The sequence below is a fragment of the Carcharodon carcharias genome, chromosome 19 (genome assembly GCF_017639515.1).
Source record: "Carcharodon carcharias isolate sCarCar2 chromosome 19, sCarCar2.pri, whole genome shotgun sequence".
NCBI lineage: Eukaryota > Metazoa > Chordata > Chondrichthyes > Lamniformes > Lamnidae > Carcharodon > Carcharodon carcharias.
Window position 1 is genome coordinate 30,574,867 of NC_054485.1, and position 22,863 is coordinate 30,597,729.

The 22,863-nt window shown below is 40.3% G+C and overlaps 1 protein-coding gene across 1 annotated transcript in view; it reads right to left on the reverse strand.

Moving 5' to 3' along the window:
* LOC121291052 (hippocalcin-like protein 1) overlaps window positions 1–13,288 on the reverse strand; it is a 127,995-nt gene extending 114,707 nt beyond the window's left edge. The window contains exons 1-2 of the mRNA XM_041212073.1: window positions 13,165–13,288; window positions 12,617–12,678 (exon numbers count right to left, since the gene is read on the reverse strand). The gene's annotated coding sequence lies outside the window, so the exon portion shown is untranslated. The remainder of the gene's footprint in view (window positions 1–12,616; window positions 12,679–13,164) is intronic.
* Window positions 13,289–22,863: the final 9,575 nt, after the last annotated feature.

Here is a 22,863-nt window from a genome sequence, read left to right on the forward strand (position 1 = left end):
CTTCTCTCTCTCCACCACTTTTCTTGACTATCTCTGTACAACATCTGGGGGCCAATTTTCACTGTCCCTGACTGTCATAAATGGCTGTTGTGGCCTGAAAATTGCGTCAGGTCATTTACACTGAAGCTCTTGCTACAGCCATCTTGGGTAGAATCCTGAGATGGGCAGAGAAGGCCACTTTTAATACCCAAATTCCATATCATTCACCAGCTGCATACAAATGAAACTCAGACCTCAAAATGGCTTTCACCTACAAAGATAAAGAGCAAGATGCGGGTAGCAAAACACCATCCAACCATTACTGCCCATTTTGCACCAGAAGTTAAGAGTTGTCTTGAATGAATCATGACTACTTTTAGCTGAACATTCTGAAAATTAAAGCGTCACCTTTGGCCCTGCTACAAAGTCTACTTCCCATCTGCCAGTCATTGAGGCTCGATTCCCAACTCAGAGACTAGTTTCAGGCCTCTCATCCACTCAACAACAAATACTGCCATTGCCCTTTCACGACTGCAACCCTCATACATATTCATGTTACCCCTGAACGTGACTAACTCAAATGCTTGCCTAGCTGTCCTTCATGAACTCAAACTTGAGAAAACTCTGCAAGACATACCTTGTACTGCATCAAATCCTTCTCAGCTATCAGCACCATCCTCCCTTATCTATCTCAGCTTCCATCCACCAACGTGTTAAAATGATTTTTTTGTCTTTAAATTATCTCCGTATATTTTTGCCCAACCTACCTCTGCAATCTCCTTTATCCCCAAATCTCCATCCACCCTTGGAACACCCCATTCCCAAGACTATAGGTTTTGTTGCGACACCCCTCCCTTTCTCTCACCATTGATGACAGGGCAGTTTGGATCCAAAATGTTGAAATTCCCTCCCTAACCCTATCCACCCCTTTTCAAAATGATTATTTCATCAAGTCTTGAGCCCTCTTAACCTTTCTTTCCTTAAAACTGGTGCCTATTTCCTTATGCCTCAACAAGGAGCCCTGGGGCTTTTGATAATAATTGCAAGGTGTTGTTGTTTATCTTGTTATATGGAAGCCCACTTATGCATCATGTTCGCATGCAAACAGATAATTGTATTAAGTCATAGAACAAAGGCACAATTCCCATGTGCATGTCTCAGACTTCTGTTTTTATTTGAAGAATTCTGCTCCCTCTGTGCCTTTCAAACTAATTCTATCTCAGTTAATATTAGTATAGTTGAAGTCCCCCACACTATTACAGCCTTATTGCTTTTGTGTCTCTCAGAGATTTGCCTACATCTGTTCTATCTCCCTCTGACACTTTGGGGGTCTGCAGTACACACCCAGTAGTGTGATTTTTGCTCTTAAGTTCAATCCATGTGGCCTCATTTAATGACCCTTCTACCATATCATCCAATAGCTATAATTGTTTCTATATATTGAGACCCCCGCCTAGGCTTGCACTAAAGGATATGCCATTTAGCACGGCCAAACTCCCTTGTTGTCCATTTTCCAGTCTTTGTTTCATTTGAGTTCCAAACAAGATTGCTAACTTTCCGCCTTGCATTTCTTCACTGAATTCAATATGACTGGACACCTGCACATACTCCCAGCTCAGGAAATGGTGAAAATTAACATAAAACTATGACATTACAAGTTATGCAATTATTACATACAGTGTGCATAACATTCTGAGAGACACCAAAATTGAGGGATTACATAACTGAAAGGTCAACCTTTGCATTGAATTTCTAAATGGAGTGGACAGGATTTTTCTGCTGTTCCTCTGTTAACTATTAGTTATATTATTCAAAAATGGAAACTTCATCATGTGAGATGGTTAAGAAAGAGTCAATTCCGTGGAAGATAATAGGAAACCCTGTATGAAGCAGACAAGCCAATTTTTGGTACGTATTTCATTGATTGAGTTTTTGTTTTACTTCACCTTTTAAAATTACCATTTGACATTTATACCCGATCATTCCCAACTTCTGGTTAATAAATGAAACCTCTCACAGCCAGGAAAAAACTTTGCAGAATCTCAGAATAAAGCCTATAGGGTCAGAAGGTCAAATCTTCTGGGAATTTGATATCATACAAGATTCCAGTGGATTAATTTGAAAATCCCAAAAGCAGCTTTTAAATGAAGAGACAACAGCTAATTATAGAGCATTACGATCAATCTTCCAAGAGTTAGAAGATATTCACTTTGTGAATTATTCAGCAGCTGTTTCCAGTTTTAAGCAGCCTGATCAATGTTCCAGAATGAATATTAGTAGCATTGCTTTGCTGAAGGACTAACTGGAAAACAGATAATACCAAGGCTAGCTATGTAAGCGTAGTTGGACAAGCTTCACTGTGCATTGTGCCAGTTTGGATGTGCCTTAATATCAAGGGAGACAAAAGCAAATCTTAAACATCTCAACATTCCAATCTTTCAAATTGTTTGAAGAATAAACAGACATTTCCTACTTCATTTAATCTCAGAATACGAGAGTCACTGTTAGAGCAGACATCTGCTGCCCACTCTTAGATACACTGTTGCTGGGTGATGGTGAGCCGACTTCTTGAGTCACTGTGCAGCAGCTTGCTACAACTGAATGGTTTAGCTGTCCCCTGAAAGCGGCCATTCAAGAGTCAACCATGTTTGTGTGGGACTGGAGTCACATATAGGCTGGCTAGACCAGGTAAGAATGACATGTTCTGATTCCTAAAGATGGTCAATGAACCAGCTCGATTTGTGACAACAATCTAACAGCTTCATGGCCACTGTTATTGATACCAGCTTTATAATTTCCAGACTTTTAAAAAACGGGATTCAAATTCTCAAACTTTATGGAGGGGTTTGAACTCCCAACACCTGGATTATTACTAGTCAAGTAACATAACTACTACAGTACCTATCTATCACAAATCAGATATTGAGAATAACCCTTAAAACACTCAAGGGAATTCAGTAATCATTGAGCCAGCCATTTTGTAAAATATTTCAGCTCACATACAATGGGATTCAAATCTCCAAGCAGTAATGTTATTGAGCTGTCAGAAACAACTCTACTACAATAACATTAATCTGATACACATATGGGATTTTAACAACAGTAAAATAGCAACCAAAAATGTTATTTCTGCTCTGCTTTTTGCTTCTATTTCTTCAATATTTCTTCTTTTACATTTATCTTATTCTTTCAGTCTCTATTTTTACATTTATTTTACATTGATGTGTCTTTTTGAGTTAAAAAGATTTTCTGCACCTGCATTTACTTGGTCTGGGGCAATAACAAATAGGTCACTAGAATGTGCTCACCAAATGCAGTTACATACTTCTCAACAGCATCAGCCTGTCACTTTTTCTTCCCCCCATAAATAATGCACAAATTCTGCCCACTTGACTTCAGTTTTCTCCTCTTCCTTTCTGAAGGAATAATGGAGTATAGTTCCATTGGCATCATGTACTCTTTAATGTTTCACAATTGGTCATTCTTCACATATTAATCTAGTCAAATAATTGCTGGCTGCCTGACTACGCAAGGTCAAAGCCCAATTTTGCTCTCTCCTGATATTCACACAAATACAGTTTACAGCATGAATTATTTTATCAGTTAGGAGCTGGGAACATAATTGATTTCCATTCTTCACCCAAGACTGTCGAGGCCAAATGAAGAATCCTTATTTCCGCTCAAGTGAAATCAGTATGCACCTATAAAGCACCATTAAATGTATGAAACATTCCAAGGTGCTTAACTAGGAGCTAAATATAAAAGTGGATGCCAATCAATACTAATAAAAAGGATTATGGAAGGTGACCAAAGAACTAGTCAAAAAGATAGGTTTTGAAGATGCTCTTGGAGGTTGGAATACAGGCAGCAAAGTGAAGCAATGTATTAAGAAGTGGGTCCTATGTTATTCACTTAGGTGCACAAGTGTGGAAGGACAATTAACATTTAAAACAGAGAGAAACGTCACAGGAACACAGTATTTGTTGCTATTTTAGGCAACAGAAATTTCTATCGTATAGTTTGGTACATTGTTTAAAATAGCCATATAATGCCAACTGAAAAAACATAATGTTAGATTAGTATGTGTTGTCAGAGTGAATTAGGCATTAAATACCACTTTTCAGTGAAGCATATCCCTGATGTATTATGTTAGAACAGCTTGAGGTTTTACTCTATAAAAACAGAGAACTATTTCATTTTCCAGCTCAAGTTTACCTCCCATGATGAGGGTCAGCTATTTTAGGAATAAATTACAGATTCATTATATACTCTCATCAGGGCTCCAGCAAAAAATAGCCATCATCTATCCTTAAATAGTACATCAGGTCATGCATTGTCCCAGTTAGCGCTCTCTCTCATTTTTTTTAATGGAACATCTGAAAATTGTTTAGTCAAAATAAAATGAAATTTCTGTTTGAGTTACTGTGATACTTGATGTACAAAAATGTAGAGATGAGCAATCCATTTTTGTGGATATTTGTTTTAATTTTTTTCTACCAGTCTTTCCCCCTCCTTTTCTGCTGGCGTTAACTCAGGTTGGGCTACAGTTCCATAGGCACTGATACTGCTCTAAAACCAACCAGTGCAAACAACAGCAGACCAATTAATTGTGGGAGGCATCACAGCTCAACCTGATCCTTTCGTCACTCAATTTTAACATGCTCAAACACTCCAGCAGGAGTCACTGGACAGGGATCTACAGCAACAATCCTGCACAACCATTTATTCTCTCTCTCTCACCAGAGGGACACTCGAGGAGAAACCCCAATTTTCACAATTGTCAAACTTAATACTTCCTACATAAACTTCGCTTGTATATCTGATGTCAATTGCTGAGTGTTTCAAGGATGCATCATTCCTCAGTTTTACGCATCATCTCAGCCTGTAACTGTCTTATAACATACCAGTTTCTCTGTGTTAGCCTGTATTTAATGGTCAAAGCGTTAATGGTGGTCTCCATCCTCTTACAAGGCTGTTGTCACAACAAGTTAAAACAAATATCACTAGTACTTGGCCAAAGCGCTTTGTAACACATGTAAGCATTGGATTGAACAGCCTCCAAGTGAAAGTAGGTATGAACTTGGATTTTCCACTTTTGCAATTCCAAGCCCAAAGACAGATTTTTGATCTACAAGGGAGTCAAGGGTTATGGGGGCCAGGTCATGATCAGATCAGCCCTGATCTTACTGACTGGTAGAGCAGGCTTGAGGGGCCAAATGGCCTCCTCCTGTTTCTTATGTTTGTTATGAAACTGTGTTCAGCACAGTTGAAATCTTAGCCACCTTCTTCTCAACTTGTCTGCTCTTCTGTTGGTTCAGTGAAAATTGGGGCATGGGCTCCTCCAGTGGCTCAAAAGGGGAAATGCACTGTGTGACGTGGTCCTGATAGCATTCAAGATGGGAAGGCCTCGGGTTTGTGTGCTCAGAAAGATGTCACAGCAGGAGCAAAAACACGGTGTCTCATTGCTCCCAGGTTAGAAAAGAGAAAGGGAAATTTTTTAAAAATAGGACACTATCACATCCAGTGATTCATGCTGGAATTTGCAGTTGTGATTGTCAGGTGAGGAATAGATGAAGCGGTGAAGTCACACTGCAATCATTGACTTGGGAATAACCAATCGGGTGAGGTTCTGAAGGGCTGCCAGCATTTATGGAACTGCAGCCCAGCGTAAATCAATATCTCTCTGCTCAGGCGAAGTAAGCAGAATATTGGGACATGCATAAAGATAAGTGACTTTAAACTAGTGGATAAACCATTAGAATATACAACATGAATTTCAGGCACTTACTTTAAAAAGAGAGTATCTGGCATTTTTAATATTCAAATTGCATTTTCATTTAAACATATAACATAATTTAAAAAGTAAGTCTTGTTACATTTTACCTGCATTCTGCTGCACAGCACTAAAGAAAACTCAGTATTAATACCAAATGTTAAATTATTTTTAAAACTGCTTAGCCCAGCTAGTGCTGCCTCTCACCCGATCCACTGGAGTGATAGACATGCTAATGGGTCTATCAGTGCCCACGTATTACCTATGAAAAAAAGGTCAGGTTGTAGGCTGGAGCAATTTGTAGCTCAGTCCAATCACATTGAACATGAAAGGCCTAATGGGATAGCATGAGTACTATGTTTGAAACATAAAAAACACATCTACGGAATATGCACTTTAATCGGCCTGTTCATGGTGCTAACATCAATGTTAATGACTCCACCACCAATACCAGCTCAGGAATTCTTTAATCCTACCAGGATAAAACTAAACAGATATGCCCAGATGCAAATGTCACAAAAGGGAGATCTAGCTCAAGTTCTTTTTACACTTAATTTTACAGATATCAATGACAGCTTGCATTTATATAGTACCTTAAACTTAGTAAAAGCTCCCAAGGTGCTTCACAGGAACATTACTAAAGTTTGACACATAACCGCAAAAGGAGGAGATATTAGGACAAAGAGGTAAATTGTAAGAAGCATCTTAAAAAGGAGAGAGAAGTAGAGAGACAGACAGAGGAGTAATTAATACCTATTTAAGGGCCTCATCCATGGGAAGGACAGTCACCATGCAGCGAGCCGAAAGGCAAACTCTCGTCAGGTTTGTTTGCAGGCTCTCAGGGGAGGTCCTTCATTGTCAGACACTCAGTACCTGATTGCCGGGTCTGGCATTGGGAAGTGGGGCCTGCTGAGGGCCATCCCCTGCCCTTTCTCCAACCCTAGTCAGCAACTCTCTCCCTCCTTCTCTTCCTCCCTCCCTCACCTGTGGCCTAGGTTCCTCATCAATCCTAGGCCTCCAGTGGGTGCATTGCCAGCAACTTCCACAGCTCTTAGTGGCACTGTCTGAAATGGTGAGCTCCTGGCCTCTGATTGGCTCTAAAAGGTGGGATTTCTACCTCAGGGTCCCTGATCCCAAGGAAGGTACACCACTGTGCTTGCTTGGCACTCAACATGGCAGCCTTTCCCCAAAGGCAGTGATGCAGCATTCTCACCGGCTCTCCAGCTGGCAGGTGAGATCCCAGTTGCCTGGGTTAAATTCTGCCCATTAACTCTGTTTCTCCATCCACAAGATGTAGCCTGACCTGTTGTGTATTTCTGCCATTTTCTGTTTTCATGACAGAGGAGAGGCATTGAAAAAGGATGACATGGTTAGCCATGTCAAAAGGCTGAAGTCAGATCGAGAAGGATTGAGGGGGGATAGTTGACTCTTGTCACTTTGACGTTGGATGACATTGGTGGCTTTGATTTAGGCCCTTTCAATACTGTGGCAGAAACCTCATTGGAGAGGTTTAAACATAGGGTTATAAAAAAGAAAAGGTGGCACTCTCTGGATCATAAGGACCAGGTTGGCTTTGGGATGAGGAAGGCAGATCATGATGGGCCGAATAGCCTCCTTGGGTACCATTAAAATTCTGTGATTTAAAAGGACAGAGGGGCAGTACCTGAAGAGAGAAAATCATTAATATTACCTAACTTGGGGGCCAGGAAAATAATTCTGGTGATCAATAGTTTGGTGAGAATAGGGTTGAGGATGTGTGAGGTGAGTCTCATGGACAAGATGTGCTTGTAGGAGGCATGTGGGGAGATGGAGAGAAACTATAGAGAAAGTTAAATGTTGAGGGCTAGGGTGGGAGGAGATGGGGAATGTTTGGCCCAGTGGACTAAACAAAGGGAGGGAAGCAGTAAAGGCAGTTGAACAGGTAAATGTCAACCTTAATGACAATGCAGTCCATGAGCTCCTCATAGTTGTCATCAGATGCAGAGATGTACGGGAAAGGTTTTAGAAGATTGTGGTGGAGAACAGGAACTGGGAGAGGGTAGAGGATGTGAGAGCTGCCATTTTTGTTTTCCAGATGACCCTGGAATAGTGTGTAGTTTTGATGAGGCACAGCAGAACTCCATTGTACTTTATGTAGTCCAGGCAGATTTGGTTATGAACGGTGAAACCAATTGTCCACAACCAAGTTTGTGTCTGTTGGACTTAAGGGAGCAAAGAGAGCCTGTACTGGGGTAACAAAAGGTCCATAAATGCTGAAGACCTGATGCTAATTTTGCTAGAATGTGTGTGCTAAAAAAATTCAAATTCTATAGGTTGCCTCATTTCCATAATCAGTTACAGGTCTAAGTGCAGGATTAAGGAACATACTAGTAGTGGAAAGAGATGCTTAAAGGGATGGGGGTAAAAGTCCTGAAAGCTTGCAGAGGGGGTCAAAAAATTCTTCACCCATTAGCAACCTTTTACAGTTGAGGAGGATAGGGATTAAAATGTGACAGGAAAAGATGAAGGGAAAGAAAACCCAATGTGCAGGTAATTTAAAAAGCCACCCAGCACCTAACCCACCAGCTGCTTCATGAAAAGAGTTTTGAGGGTTGTCTCATTCTGTGACACTCTTTAGCATCATCCCCATTGATCAGGATTTCAGCTTGGATGGAAGTGGAGGCTTGCTTGAGGCCATGACCCATAGGTACAGTCACTGTCAGGGCTATGGTCCACATTGCCAAGACCTGGCAGCATGTGGAATCACTCTAAGTGTGCCCCTTTGATGTCACAGAGCTTGTGAAGATTGGTCATCTCAGTCATTGCTGGATAAGTGCGATAATATCTGCAAATATTGGTGACATCTTGGCACAGGTGGTCAATTTGGCTTTACTGGAGTGCCAATCATCCTGGCCTATGCTCTTTCATGTCTTGCCATGTGTAACGACCTGGGTGCTTCTGCAGAATCATCCAGCAAAATGGTTAATCAAGCCTTCATACCCCTGCCATGAGGCCCATGATTTCAGCCCACCTTGAGAGTTGGAGTCTTTGACTTTTAATAATTATCTGCCAAACGAATGCATGTTCATCTTTGTCTGCAATGTGGATACATACCTAATCACAGAGCACCTGCCTGACTGACATCCATCCTCATGTTTCCAAATTTGTCTAATAGAGGAAGCCCATTGCTACCAGTAATGGTGTTGGGGCCAAAATGCTTATACCGGTTGAGAGAAAAAGGTCACAAGAGTCATCAAGAACATAAAACCTACGGAAAAATGGCTTCAAAATTGTTAAAATGAAACTTATTTCCATTTACAATTCAGCAGCCCCAACTGTCCACCTCATATAACCACGATTTGGAATTAAACAGTGTACCAGCATAAAGACTGGGAAAAGATGTAGTGTTATGACACAAGTGCAATGCTTTTTTGCATATTACAATGAAATGCCCACTTGATTCAAATGGAACCCTGCTCTGTGGATGACCAGAAATATGTCATGCACAAAAAGGTTGGAGCCCTGGCTTAATGGATCTCCACCATTTTTTATGGTCTGTAATATGGTGGTCTCCTAGTTAATGGGAAACTTTGACACAAAAATTGGTCCCACCAGTTCCATTGTTCGAGAACACAGGCATGTTGCTACCAAGTATACAGGGTCAATTCTCCTGATTCTTCAAGGATTACAAGATGTGAAAATCTCAATCCAGTAGAAACTGAAATGAAGAACATTACACACAATAAAATTGATCTTTCATAAAAGTGACAAGTATGGACAATTTTCAGTCACATGGTAAAATTCTGAAATGGATTCTCAATGGCAAGATATTTTAATTTAGATTTATCCATGTTAAAGGCAAACTTTCTGGGTTAAAATCCAATTTAATGTCACTGGGGAAGCAGATTAATATTTATCATTTGTACATATAACAGGTACACATATTTGGAATGTGTTTGGCAGATTTAACAGATGGAATGGACAGAGCCCTCATCTGATGACAAGTCTTTTTCTTTTATTAGCATTCTTAATGAGAGATTTTTTTCAAAGCTATTTCAGGCTCAATCCAATCAACCCACAATTTTAAAGTTAAAAATCAAAAATGTAGATGTGGAGCCCCATTTTGACCTGCATTCATTTATCTCAGCAATGGTGAACTAGCAACTGTGGAAAGTGTCCACACCAACACCACACCCCAACACCTCCCCCAAATGCTGTGACAAACCGCAGTGAGAGTAAGTGTGCCTGTTAACAGATTCAAAATATATGCCTTAAAATGGGGCAGGGGACAAGAAAATAATAGATATTATACAGATGCCTGATCTGCAGGGGGGACAATAGACCTCTTTGCATTTTTGTTGTGAGACAGAATGATTCCTAGATTTTAGACCAGTCTTTACATTCACTCTAGAATGTTCCACATGGCTGGAAGTGTCAGTGATAATTCAGACAGATGCATTTTTAATTGCCCATGAATTATCAGTCTACTGGGCAGTGAAACTATCATTCACCCTCACATACAAATAAAGAGATAAATTATCGGAGATGCAATATCATTCCGTCAGGAGCAGGAAGGGGCCAATGATTAATAAGTGCCGCAGGTCTCCTGCGCAAATGAATAGCTTCAAAGCCAATGAATTTAGGCTAGGGTTTGTGTGGGTTGTCTGGCTGTCTAGTGTTCAATAGAATGTTAAATGCGGCACCTAGTAAAATGTTATTTTCTACAGGTGGCTCTTTGCTTTTCGATATATAATGCCTATATTATTTCTCAGTAATTAACTACAGATTGCCACTTCAGAAACTTGCAGTGATCACATTGAAATCATTAATGCTTTGTGTGGCTAAACTCATACATTAGCTACATGAAGTGCACTCTTTGAATGCCATGGAGAAGCAGCAATCACCACCCAAACAAATGGACCTAAAATGTAATACAACTGTACAGTGCGTTATTAAAAACAAACAGACATGTGAGTGATTTCAAGGCTGTGGTTATAAACCACTTGAACTGTGCTCTTATGGTTTGTTGTCATGCAAACCCCACATTGATTGCTGTCTTGAAATCGCTCCTGGGTATTAATTATTCTCAATATAAAAATGCAATGAATCGTGATGAAAAACATCATTAAAAATGTATTTGTGCTTTATGTCACTAAGCACTTCACAAGTAGCATCAATGCATCAAAAACATGGTACAAGCAACCCTCAAAATAACTTCCTCCTTCCCAAAAAGGTATAGATTTGTAGAAATTAAATAAAAGGATGCAAGGCTGCAGTCTGAAAATGATTATATTACAGCTTTTAAAATCACTTTGAAATATCCCCAATTTCCATCTGTGTCATTGAATCTGCTTCTTGAAACTTCTTCTTAATTTCATTATCCAAATAGTCAGTTACTAACTTGAATAAGTGTATAAATTGTTTATCCAAACTTGCATATCAAATTTGGAGTGTTCTATTATTAACAAATAATGCGTGGTTACCGACTCCCCCATGTTATATGTCTTTCCCCAGCTAAAAGGGGAGACAAACACACTGTCATCAAGTCTTTGGAAAGTGGATGAAAATGAAACTCCAAGTTTTTCCCCTGCTTCTGAAGATGTACATTATCTTTGCATGCCCTAGATAGCCTGCTTAAAATCAAAAAGTCACTTTGCACCAATGTAAAGCCAAAAAATTGGCATTTTATAAAAATCGTTGCTTCATTATAGTGAAATCTGACACTGACATGCAGCATAACTGATAGACGTTCTATGCCAGAAAATCATTGTTTTGAGTGCATTGATTCTGCCTGTGAAGAGCCTTGAGTCACTTTTTCAATGTTATTAGGCGCTATATAAATACAAGTTCTTGATTTTTTTTTGCAATGCATTAAAATGAGAAAGAAATACCAAAATTATGCACTGTAGAGTATCACAAAGCTTGGCAACAACAAGCAGCACTACAGGGAGAGCTTAAAGACGGGCTGGCATACTGCTCCTTGCAACAATTTACCTTGGCACAGTCAAACCCGAAAATCAGATGGACTTTTGGATCAAAATGTCGAACTGGAAATATTAATCTGGAGCAAGATATCAGCGACCCAGATTTCACATTGCTCTTAACTGGACGACTATGTGATGAACATATCTAGACTAGAGATAGTTTGTTATTTGGAAATAGATTGTTGTTGGATTTTTGAGAAGTAGATTGTAACGCATAACTGGAACAGCAGGACATGTTGAATTTCAGCTGGAAATTGCTGAGAATTGGTAAGGTCCCAGTGGGCAGAATGGATGCTACTCACATTGGGAGCTCAAACCTGTGCCGCACAGGTTCTTGTACAGGATCTCACACCTCAAGGCTTTAGTGCTGTTGATCATCTAAATTGGCATTGATGTGTACCCACGACCCATTTTACATCAGGCAATATAAATGCAGCCTTAATGTGTCAGTTATTCTTGCAGCCGGAGAGCGGAATACCAAAAGTATTCATTTCAACATTACCATTAAACAGAAATATTATGTCAAAATTGTACTATCCGGATCCATATAATAAACAAAATATCTCAAAAATGACAAGCTCCGTGTGTTCTTTCAATCAGGGAGGATCAAATTAAAATCATTAACACCACCCAGTTGGTATTTTTCAAAGTGTGCAAATAACCCTTCTTTGCATCTACACTAAACATAGAATAAAATGACTCTTTTAGAATGCAAGCTACTAACTCAGCGCAAAACTGGACCGGAGGCAGCAGTGGTTCAAGACCTCGAGCTACAGGCAAGGGATTAATGCCGTCCGATTAATGTGTTGTGCACTGAGATTTATCTCTGTAAATCCCCAACAAAGCAAATTAACCACAGATAGATAACAATTCATTTCAGAGTAATTGAATTTAGACTTACCAGATAAGAAGTTAGGGAAGGTGTGGAAAACTAAGTTGTTCTGGGGAAGAATCCACTTCGTCCTAGAATTTAAAGAAAAACATGAGGCATGTGCTTAATGTTAAAGCAACAAAGATATTCTATTTCCAGATAGAAACCGTCGATCGAATAACTGCAGCCTCTGCAACGAAGGGGCTCCGATAATTGAACTTCTCGCAATATCAATTCATAGAGCGGACAGTATCAGTTCAGCTCACGGCTCTTAAAGTGTATGCAAATCCACTTAAACCGCGTTCACTCTCACTGAAAGTAGTGAAGGTGAATAAGTATTGTGTTACACAAACGCATTAACACAGCAAAAAATAATTGGCACTCAAGGTCACTTCGATTAAATTAACGTGATTGAGCACATCCTAAATACTGTACGCGCCCCGCCAGAAGATCACCACACATAAAATTATCATTTCTGCGCCGTTTGTTAAGTGCAGGTTGTTAATGTATAGGAAAATAAAACTGTTTTCTACAGGAATCCTGGTCAAGGACATTTCAATCCAAGCACTGCACTTTACCTTGTAAAAGATCAAACACAGTCTTGCCCGTGCCTTGGATGTCTTTTATAAAGCATGTCCCAATGTAAGGACGACGTGAAATGGACACAGTTCAGAAGCACAATGCAACAATGTAACAATTCACAGCTGGGCTGGTTGAAACACGGCGAGCGCGCCCATTCCATTCGCAGGGGTGGCCAAGTACACGTTCACACACACACACACACACACACACACAAGCGGCGACAAGCGGCTTCACTTTACGAACACAAATTGGGTTTCCGCTTTGCCTGCATGAACAGTGAGTGATGCATCTGCGTGTGTGCCATCTGGCACCTTGGGTGCCTATTTGCTGAGGTGAGTGAGCGATTTGACTTTCAGTTTCTCCCCCACCCCGGCCCCCGTTCCTTGCGCGGTATTGGTGTGCTCCTGCGAACTGAGTCTTCCAGCAGGATGTCCACGCTGTATCAATGAATGGAGGAGATGCTCTTGAAGCCTGCGGCTGGATCCTGCTGATTTACACGAATTGCGGCATAGACCAATTGTCTTACACGACATTTCCAGTTGAAACTGACGGTGGAAATTTCATTGGCCAATACCAAAATGGCTTGAACCACAGAAGGGATTTTAAATATCGTAAAATCTAGTATCCAAATACTGTCCACCTAAACTTTGACACACTAACGGAATGGCAATTAATTGGTACTTTTTAAAGAGGTGTCATGATAACAATTGTGAACTTATCTGATCTAGGCCTTATAATGATGTCTTCAGACTGAGAAATGGATTGCTGAGACATGTATTGACAGGGACCTTATGGGCAATAAAGGTCAATCAATATTCCACCTCCCCAGCCTCAGTTTATATGTCAATTCATTACCTGGTAGGATGCTGAATACACCTCAACTCATTCTCAGGACCTGGGTGTTGCTGGGAAGACCAGGCATTTACTGGTCATCCTGGTAGCCCTTGAGAAGGTGGAATTGGGGTTTTCTTCTTGAACGGCTGCAGGAGTGAAACTTCATAAATCTGTTAGGTAAAGCAGTTCTGGGACTCTGGCCCCGAACAAGGAAGGAATAGTGTGTGATTTTTTTTGGGTGGGGTGATGTGGGAGTAGTGTGGTGAGGGTCAACTTAGAAGTAATGGTGTTCTCATGTCCTTCCAGATGGTGGAGGTTAAAGATTTGGAAGGAACTGCTAACAAAACCTTGATGAATTGCTGCTGCAGTGCATCTTGTAGATGGTGCACAGGATGCCAATGGGAAAGAGGCTGAATGTTTCAGTCAGTGGATAGGGTGCTGACCAAGTGGGCTGCTTTGTCCTGGATGGCACTGAACTCCTTGAGTTGTTGGAGTTGTACCCATCCAAGCAAGTATTTTGTCACATGTCTGACTTGTGCTTTGTAGGTGGTAGGGAGACTTTAAGAAAGTTAGCAGGAGAGACACTTGTCATGGAATACCCAGGGTTTGACCTTCTCTACCATTTTTATATTGCTGGTCTAATTCAGTTTCTGATCAATAGTTACTAACAGGATGTTTGGTGTGTGGGGGGGGGTGGGGGGGGGTGGTGGGGAGGGGAGGTGCAGGTAAGGGGTTCAGCGATAGTAACGTAGTGCCACTGAAAGTCAAGGGAAGGTGCTTATGCTTTCTCTTGGAGATGGTGAGTGTCTGAAACTTGTGCAGTGTGAATAATACTACAACTGGGTTTGAACAGGAGATGACAAAGGACAGAGAAAGAAAGTGTGAAAGAGTAGAATAAAAGAAAGCACCAGGGAAAAAAAAAGTATTAAAATGAATGAAACAGGATTTACACTCTTCATATCCATTCAATGCTCGGACCTGTAAAAGTACTGGTGTCAACATTAGGCAATGACATGATTAAAATTAAGAGAGGATGGGAGAGAGAGAGAGAGGATCAAGATTGCCAATGTTGCCCCTCCAATTCAAATGGCCTGCCAATATTCAACTGCTGGTATCATGTGCAAAATGGTTGTGCTCTCTGCTTAGTGAAACATTCCCAATTCCACCTTGACTTTGCAAGTGAGATTTCCAAAAAGGTCAATAAAAGTTTTGCATTGTGGATTTGAAGCAAACAGATTGCAATTGATTACCCTCAATGTCATTTGAATTAACTGCTAAGCAGAAACTATTACCTCAACAGATATTGTTCACATAATATAAAAGCAAAATGCTGCAGATGCTGGAAATCTGAAATAAAAACAGAAAATGCTAGAAAAACTCAGCAGGCCTGGCAGCATCTGTGAGGAGGGATACAGAGTTAATGTTTCTGTATAACTCTTCAGGGATATCTTCTTCAAAATATTTTGCGCAAGCTGAAGCTGCTGACATCTTAATGTAAAATTAATTTTGCTGAAATATTTTTGTGGAAAATGCAATTAAAGCAATACCTCGCAGAGGATGACTTATGATTAGCTTACTCCTCTATTATCATTTTTAATAGTGCCCTAATCTTTTGTGTTCAATATAGTGGGTTAGGGCAGGAAGGAAAAATAAGGCCCAGGGTTCCACACTAATTATTATCAAATGACCTCTGCTTAAAATATCATATGTAAATCTCTGGGGAAGGACAGGATTATACTTGGCACCAGTGTTCCTATCATTGATGTTCACGGTCAAGGATAACACATTAATAATCTCCACTTGGTGGAGGGAGGGGTGTGGGGGTGTGGAGAGGGGATGGATGGTGTGGTGGGAATGTACAAGACAATGAATGGTGTCTGGAATCATACCTCAGAAAGAGTCAAAGCTGTCAGGCATTGAGAGAGAGAGAGAGAGGAGAAACAAAGTAGTATTGTGGTTCTTACTTATGAAAAAAGCTAGGAAGATATGTCCACATTCTGAAACACTACACCATCACCACTTTTTAAGTAAAATTCCTCACTGAAAAATAGGAGAATGACTGTTTTATTTTCTAGTTAAGAACTAATTAATGACATCATACACTCAAACTGCAGATTTTAAAGATGCACTCTCCCATAATTTTGATAGCAAGTCATAAATTAGAGATAAAAAGCTCTTCCATTTGTGGAGTTCCAACCTAAACTACGAACTGTAGATTTATTCTTTGCTGAATTAAAATGTTGTGCAACAATGTCATCCTGAAATATTAGAATCCATTAGATTTATTCCCTACATGTGAAATGTACACCTTGCTCCAGCCCATAGTAAGAATTAGTTTGAGTGCTGCAGTTATTGCAAAATATTTAACTTGTTAATTACTTTCATATTTAAAAGAATAATATAGCATTAGGGCTGCCATCAGGGCCACTTTTAACACTTAAAAAATGTTACAGTTAATTCTCCTTCGAGTCACACACCAGCTTGACTTGGATCTATATTGCAGTTCTTTCATTGCTGCTTGGGCAAAGTCTTGAAACTCCCTCCCTAATGGCACTGAGGGTGTAACCACACCACTTGGACTGCAGCAGTTCAAGAAGGTGGCTCACTACCACCTTTTCAAGGGCAAATGAGGGATAAGCAATAAATGCTGGCCTTGCCAGTGATGCTCACATGCCATTAACAATTTTTTAAAATGCCTTTTTGGGCAAGATGAGAATAATTTTGGTGGCTATGCTTTTTTTTTGCAAAAATATACTTAATTGATAAAATATCTGAAAGAACATTACAGAACATTTCAAAATGGCCATCACAAAAAGTGCAATAATATTCATGTTTTCTACATAGATTATGCCACACCTTGAGGTGCTTTAATACAATCAAGAAACATTACACACATTTCAAAATGGTTAGAACAGGCAGTCAGACAGCGCAATGGTATTTAAGTTGTCTACACAGATCATGTTGCACTCTGAGGTACTTCCTTTTAATGTTCCAGGTAGCCAGTTTTATGTACAAGCTGTCCAGCTTGGGGGAATGCAAGGAAAGTAAGTGTAATCTGTTTGAAGTCAAGGTGACTGCAAGATGAAACAAAAACAAAAATACCTGGAAAAACTCAGCAGGTCAGACAACATCTGTGGAGAGGAACACAGTTAACGTTTCGAGTCTGTATGACTCTTCAACAGAACTAAGCAAGATAATATGTCCAGTGATAAAAGTTCAGGAACTAGTCCAACCCGTTATGGCAGACTTAGCAATCTGATGCTTGAGCCAGACATGTTCACAGATCTGCAGAACACTGTAGGTGACTGACTAGCCATCCTGGTTCACTAATGAAACCTGGAGATTAATGCCTGTTATTAGAATTTTCCCACTTAGTAGAAAGGCCTCCAAGCCAATCCGGCAAGTATGATCCCAAATGAACAAGCATTGAAAAGCTGACCAATACTGAGTATTGTTAAGCAACACAGTTTTAGCTGGTTTCCTTGTGCAAACTGGGGATCTCTAAATCCTGGTTTGCTTTGTTACCTAGCATTTAAGCTCAAGCAAAATACTGGTGATGCTGGAAATCTGAAATAGAAAGAGAAAATGCTGGAAATACTTAGCCGGTCTGGCAACATCTGTTGAGGGGGAAAGAGAGTTAACTCCTCTAAGCTTTGAAGCAGAAACGTGTGAAAGAATCCTCATCTCACTGTTAATTTCATTTGATCAGCCAGTACTTGCTAACAAGGCATTTCGCCCAACCTCATGACGCCTTTAATTTTTGGACATGGCGGCCCCTGGCCAAACAAGGGTCACTATTTTGAGTGCATGTTTCCCACAAATGCAGCTAAATGTTGACCAGCACCTTCTCTGTCCGAGGGTGGTGAATAACAACATTACAAAAACAAACTATATGAATATTGACCCAACGGTTTTGAATGGCTGCATTGCAGCGATGCATGAAGCAACATGTCTGATAGCAGGAAGTGTGTCTTATCCGAGAGGTTTCCTTCAATCGCATGCTGTGCATAGACTATGACTCTGAGTTAGAAGGAGCCACCGCACTCCAAAATTGAGCTTGGATACTGTGGCGGTCCCACTCCTCCAACCCCTTCTCATTGAGAATGAATCCTCTTATTTCTCGAAAGGAAATCCTGGACTTGAGGGAAGGTTAAACAGTGCATCGAAATCCCCGGCCTTCCCACTGGCCCTAATCAGAGAATGCCCCCCACCATGTGAACCTTCCACCCAAGAGTGCATCCCCTCAGCTGAGAGCTGATCCTGCCCTCCAAACACCCAAGCACTGAGCAAACCTGAGTCTTGTAAAGTGAACAATCTTGTTCTTCTACCTCTTCTTTGACTTCATCCTTCTCCTTACCCCATCTCTCCTGTTCAGTCCCCCCCTTCCTCAGTCCCCTTCCCTCCCCATTACTCACCCCTATTACTTCTCCAACGCAACCCCCATCCTTCCTTAACCTCTCCACCCTCACATACTTTACTCTCTCTCACCTTCCTGATTCACCATTTCCTCTTTATCCCCCTAGGTTACCCATTTCTATCAATCCTCTCCACCCTTACTCTTCTTCCACTTCACCTTTCTCCCTCTCCCCACACACCTCTCCTTGTCTCTCCATCAATCAGTTCTTTCTCCATACATGTCTTCTCTCCCCTTAATGTCCCAGTGTCTCTCCTCTCTCCATTTAACTTCCCAACCTGATGCTCCTCCTCTCCGCTCCTCCTTTCCTCCTCAACCATTCTCCTCTTTCCCCATCCTCCCCTCATTCACCTCCCTCTCTTCCTCGTCTCCTCTTCCTTCTGACCACCCCCTCCACCTCCTCCATTGTCCTCCTCTTCCTTCTATTCTCCCTCCCCCTTTTTCTCCCTCTCTCATTTTACCCCCATTTGGTTCCTCTCCTGACCATGTCTGGTTCCAGTGACTGTCCCATTTTCTAACCCTGCTTGACCTGAATAATAGGGTTTTGACTCCCCTTGTGCAACACTGTGGGGAAATTAGATAATTCACAATAGCTACAAAAAACTTGTTCCTCACTCTGCCGCCTATGAGCGCATTCAGGCACAAATATCTTGGTTTGCTTAAATCGCATGGCTTGCTAGTTTGCTAAACACAATATTTGCATGAAATACAATGGAAGTAGTAATATCCCAAGATAAATGATGATGTATGTTCCTCTGCTATCGACTTTATTAGTTACCCTCTTCTATTATCAGCAATGATTGATGTCCTAGCCTAATATATTTAATACAATTCACCCTTAATCAGTCAAACCATACTACCCTCTTAAAAAAAGGAATATTGCAGACCATTCAGCGCAGCTCAATGTCCCCAGCCATCTACTGCTCATCAGCACATGAAGGTAAAAACAATGTTTTCTATGATTTTGTATCCATTTAATTTCCCCTTCCGCCAGAGCTGCTCGGTATATTTCTCAATTGGTTAAGGAGATAGACAGTTGCTTAAGCTTTTCACTTAGTTCCCAGGTGCCTGCTTCATGCACTGCTGCATTATCAACTTGCCAGGCAAAAAAATATAAAAACCTAAAATGTGCAAGAGCAAGTCCAACTAACGCAATTGTGTTTTCTGTACTGTTCACTACCACCATTAATTAAACAGGGTAGAAACTGCCTTTTTCAGGGCTTATTTTATTTTACCTGATGTGGTATTCAGAATTTAATGTTATTAGAACGTTACATTAAGAGTTCTTCTGCTTTCTGACACCCTATTAAATCAAAGATACATGCCATCAGTGTACCAACATCTTTCAAAGGATAAATTATTCATTGGCATGAATATTTACTTCCCAGTACTTACACTTTTTAAATACAAAATGAGCCTTGCAATCACAATTCACCAGAGCTATTGTATGTTCACTGCTCCTAACTCGTGAATCACTCAACCTTTAAACAATTCATGTACTATGTTCACTGTACTTTCTATTTCCATTTTTACCTTATATCAGCACAGTGCAGAATAAATAAAGAGTGGAAATCAAAACATGTTTAAAACATTGTACACCACCAGGTGCCACAGAACCAATAATGCAATCTGGAGGTGACTTGTTTCATTTATCTACGTAAACAAGCTTGAATTTTCCATGGAAATAGAAATGGAAAATCTTGGCAACGTGGAGCAGGTCAGTCAGCATCTGAAAAGGAAAAGTTCCGTCAATGTTTTGGATGGAATTCTTCATTACAATTCAGCACTTCTCAGGAGAGATGAGGAGAGTAAACAATTGAAAGTAAAATAACAAACTGGATGATTATGTTTTGAATCTATAGGAGGAGAGAATAGTTGCAGAGAGAGATATAAAGAGAGAATGGGAACGATCAGTCCATAAGTATGATCAAAAGGGTTGGAGTACAGTATCAAGAACACAGAATTGTCATAAGAAGGAAGGCCATTCAGCCCATTGTGTCTGCACCAGCTCTCCATAGAAGCAATTTACCTAGTACCACTTTCCCACCCTCTCCCTGTAATGCTGCACATTCTTCCTTTTCGAATAACAATCCAATTCCCTCTTGAATGCCTTGATTGTACTTACCTTCATCACACTTTCAGGCAATGCATTCCAGATCATAATCACTTGCTGTGTGAAAAGGTTTTCCCTCATGTAACCTTTGCTGCTTAGCTTAAATCTGTGCCCTCTTGTTCTCAATCCTTCCACTAATGGGAACAATTTTTCCCATCTACTCTGTCCAGACCCCTCATGACTTTGAATATCTCTATCAAATCTCCTCTTAACCTTCTCTTCTCCAAGGAAAACAGTCTCACCTTCTCTAATCTATGTACATAACTGAAGTTCCTCATTCCTGGGACCATTCTCTTGAATCTTCTCTGTACTACCTCTAATGCCTTCATGTCTTTCCTAAAGTGCAGTGCTGGACACAGTACTCGAATTGAGTCCAAACCAGTGTGTTATACAAGTTTAACATAACTTCCTTGCTTTTATGCTCAATACCCCTATTTAAGCCTAGGATGCTGTAGGCTTTACTTACTGCACTCTCAACCTGCCGTGCCACCTTCAATGATTTATCCACATATGCACCCAGGTCCCTCTGATCCTGAACCCCATTTGGAGTTGTATCCTTTATTTTACATTATCTCTTTGTGTTCTTCATCCCAAAATGAATCATTTCATGCTTCTCTGCATTAAATTTCATCTGACACTTGTCTGCCCATTCCACCAACCTGTCCACTTCCAAGTTTCGTATCATCCACAAATTTTGAAATTGTGCCCTGTACACCAGGGTCTAGGTCATTAGTATATATCAGGAAGATCAAGGGTCCTAACACTGACCCCTGGGGAACTCCACTACAAAACTTCCTTTGAAAAACATCCATTAACCACTACTCTCTGTTTCCTGTCACTCAACCAATTTCATATCCACATTCCTACTATCCTTTTTATTCCTGGAGCTATAACTCTGCTCACAAGTCTAACGTGCAGCACTTCACCAAATATTTTTTGGAAGTCAACGTACACCACATCAGCAGCATTATACCCTCATCACCTTCTTTGTTACCTCATCAAAAAACTCCAATGAGTTAACTAAACATGATTTACCTTTAACAAATCTGTGCTGGCTTTCCTTAATTAACCTGCAATTGCCCAAGTCACAGATAATTTTGTGCTGAATTATAATTTCTATAAAGATGTTTTCTAGAAGATTTGAGTGCAAGTGATTTAGCAATGAATGTGTTCATAAACCCAAATCAATATGAAGGCTTCAACAGGTTAGCTTTTTTTTTACAGAAAAAGTGACCCTGTTACAAATGGGTCACTTTTTAAGCCACAAAAAAACAGAGAGATGAACAGAGTCTTTACAATGCATCATGGATAGATAGCACTGGTGGTGCAAAATGTCAGATTTAGCAGCTAAGAACCAAATATACTTTAATATTAATGCCTTCCTGGAAGTTTTGTGGCTCATTTGGTAATGCCCCCACCACTGAGACAAAAGCTCTGGGTTCAAGTCCCACTCTGGGAGTGGTTGGCCATGGAAGGTGTGCTCAGGTGGAGAATCAGCCTGCTAATCTTTCCCACTATTCCCAAAGGGAGAAAAAGGGTGTGAGAAGATGTCAGACAAACAAAGGCTTTCATAATGGCAAGTTATTTTTGCAGTCAAAAAAATGAAAAATATTCAGCTACTTGCACACAGACCATTATATCCAAATAGACTCAACAGATCCAGAAAAGGTCTTTTTGAATAAGTTTGCTCTACTTTAAAATACTTCAGCTTTATTTTTTCACCTAAGTTAAAGGATTTAAAATACAAAAGGCACCAAAACGGAAAGATAAAAGTGGGCCATTTCAATTAGTTCTGTCCTCATCCCAGTAGTCTGATCATCCAGTTCTCATTCATTAAGCCATTTGGTTTCTTCCTGACTATTTTCTTTGTAATCTTTTTCATATTCTGTTCTTTCATCCCTATAAGGTTTTTTTTGATCCTCTCAGTTTCCCTCCCTATGCTAGTTGCTTCCCTTCGCTGTTATTTGCCTTCCATTTCTTCACAGTTTTGCTCCTTTGTGTGTTTGTATCTTTTATTCCTTATTCTTCCTTGAATTATGGCTGTGCAAACATTCTGCATACAAGATGTTGGCCACCTGCCTAACATTTTGCTTTTGGCACTGCTAAGTCACACAAATGAAAACTGAAAGAAGCTAGGAGTGCAAGAATAACACTCACAGGGTGTCATGCCTCTGCTGTCTTCATCACGTTATACATGTGGACAAAAGGCAGTTATAATTTCATTTTGCCTGCCCATCTTTTATTTAATTCTGGGAGTCTCTAAATAGTATTTTTGAAATATGGTATCATTTCTAAAATAAAATAAGACACCTAGTTTATGGGTCACTATTTGTG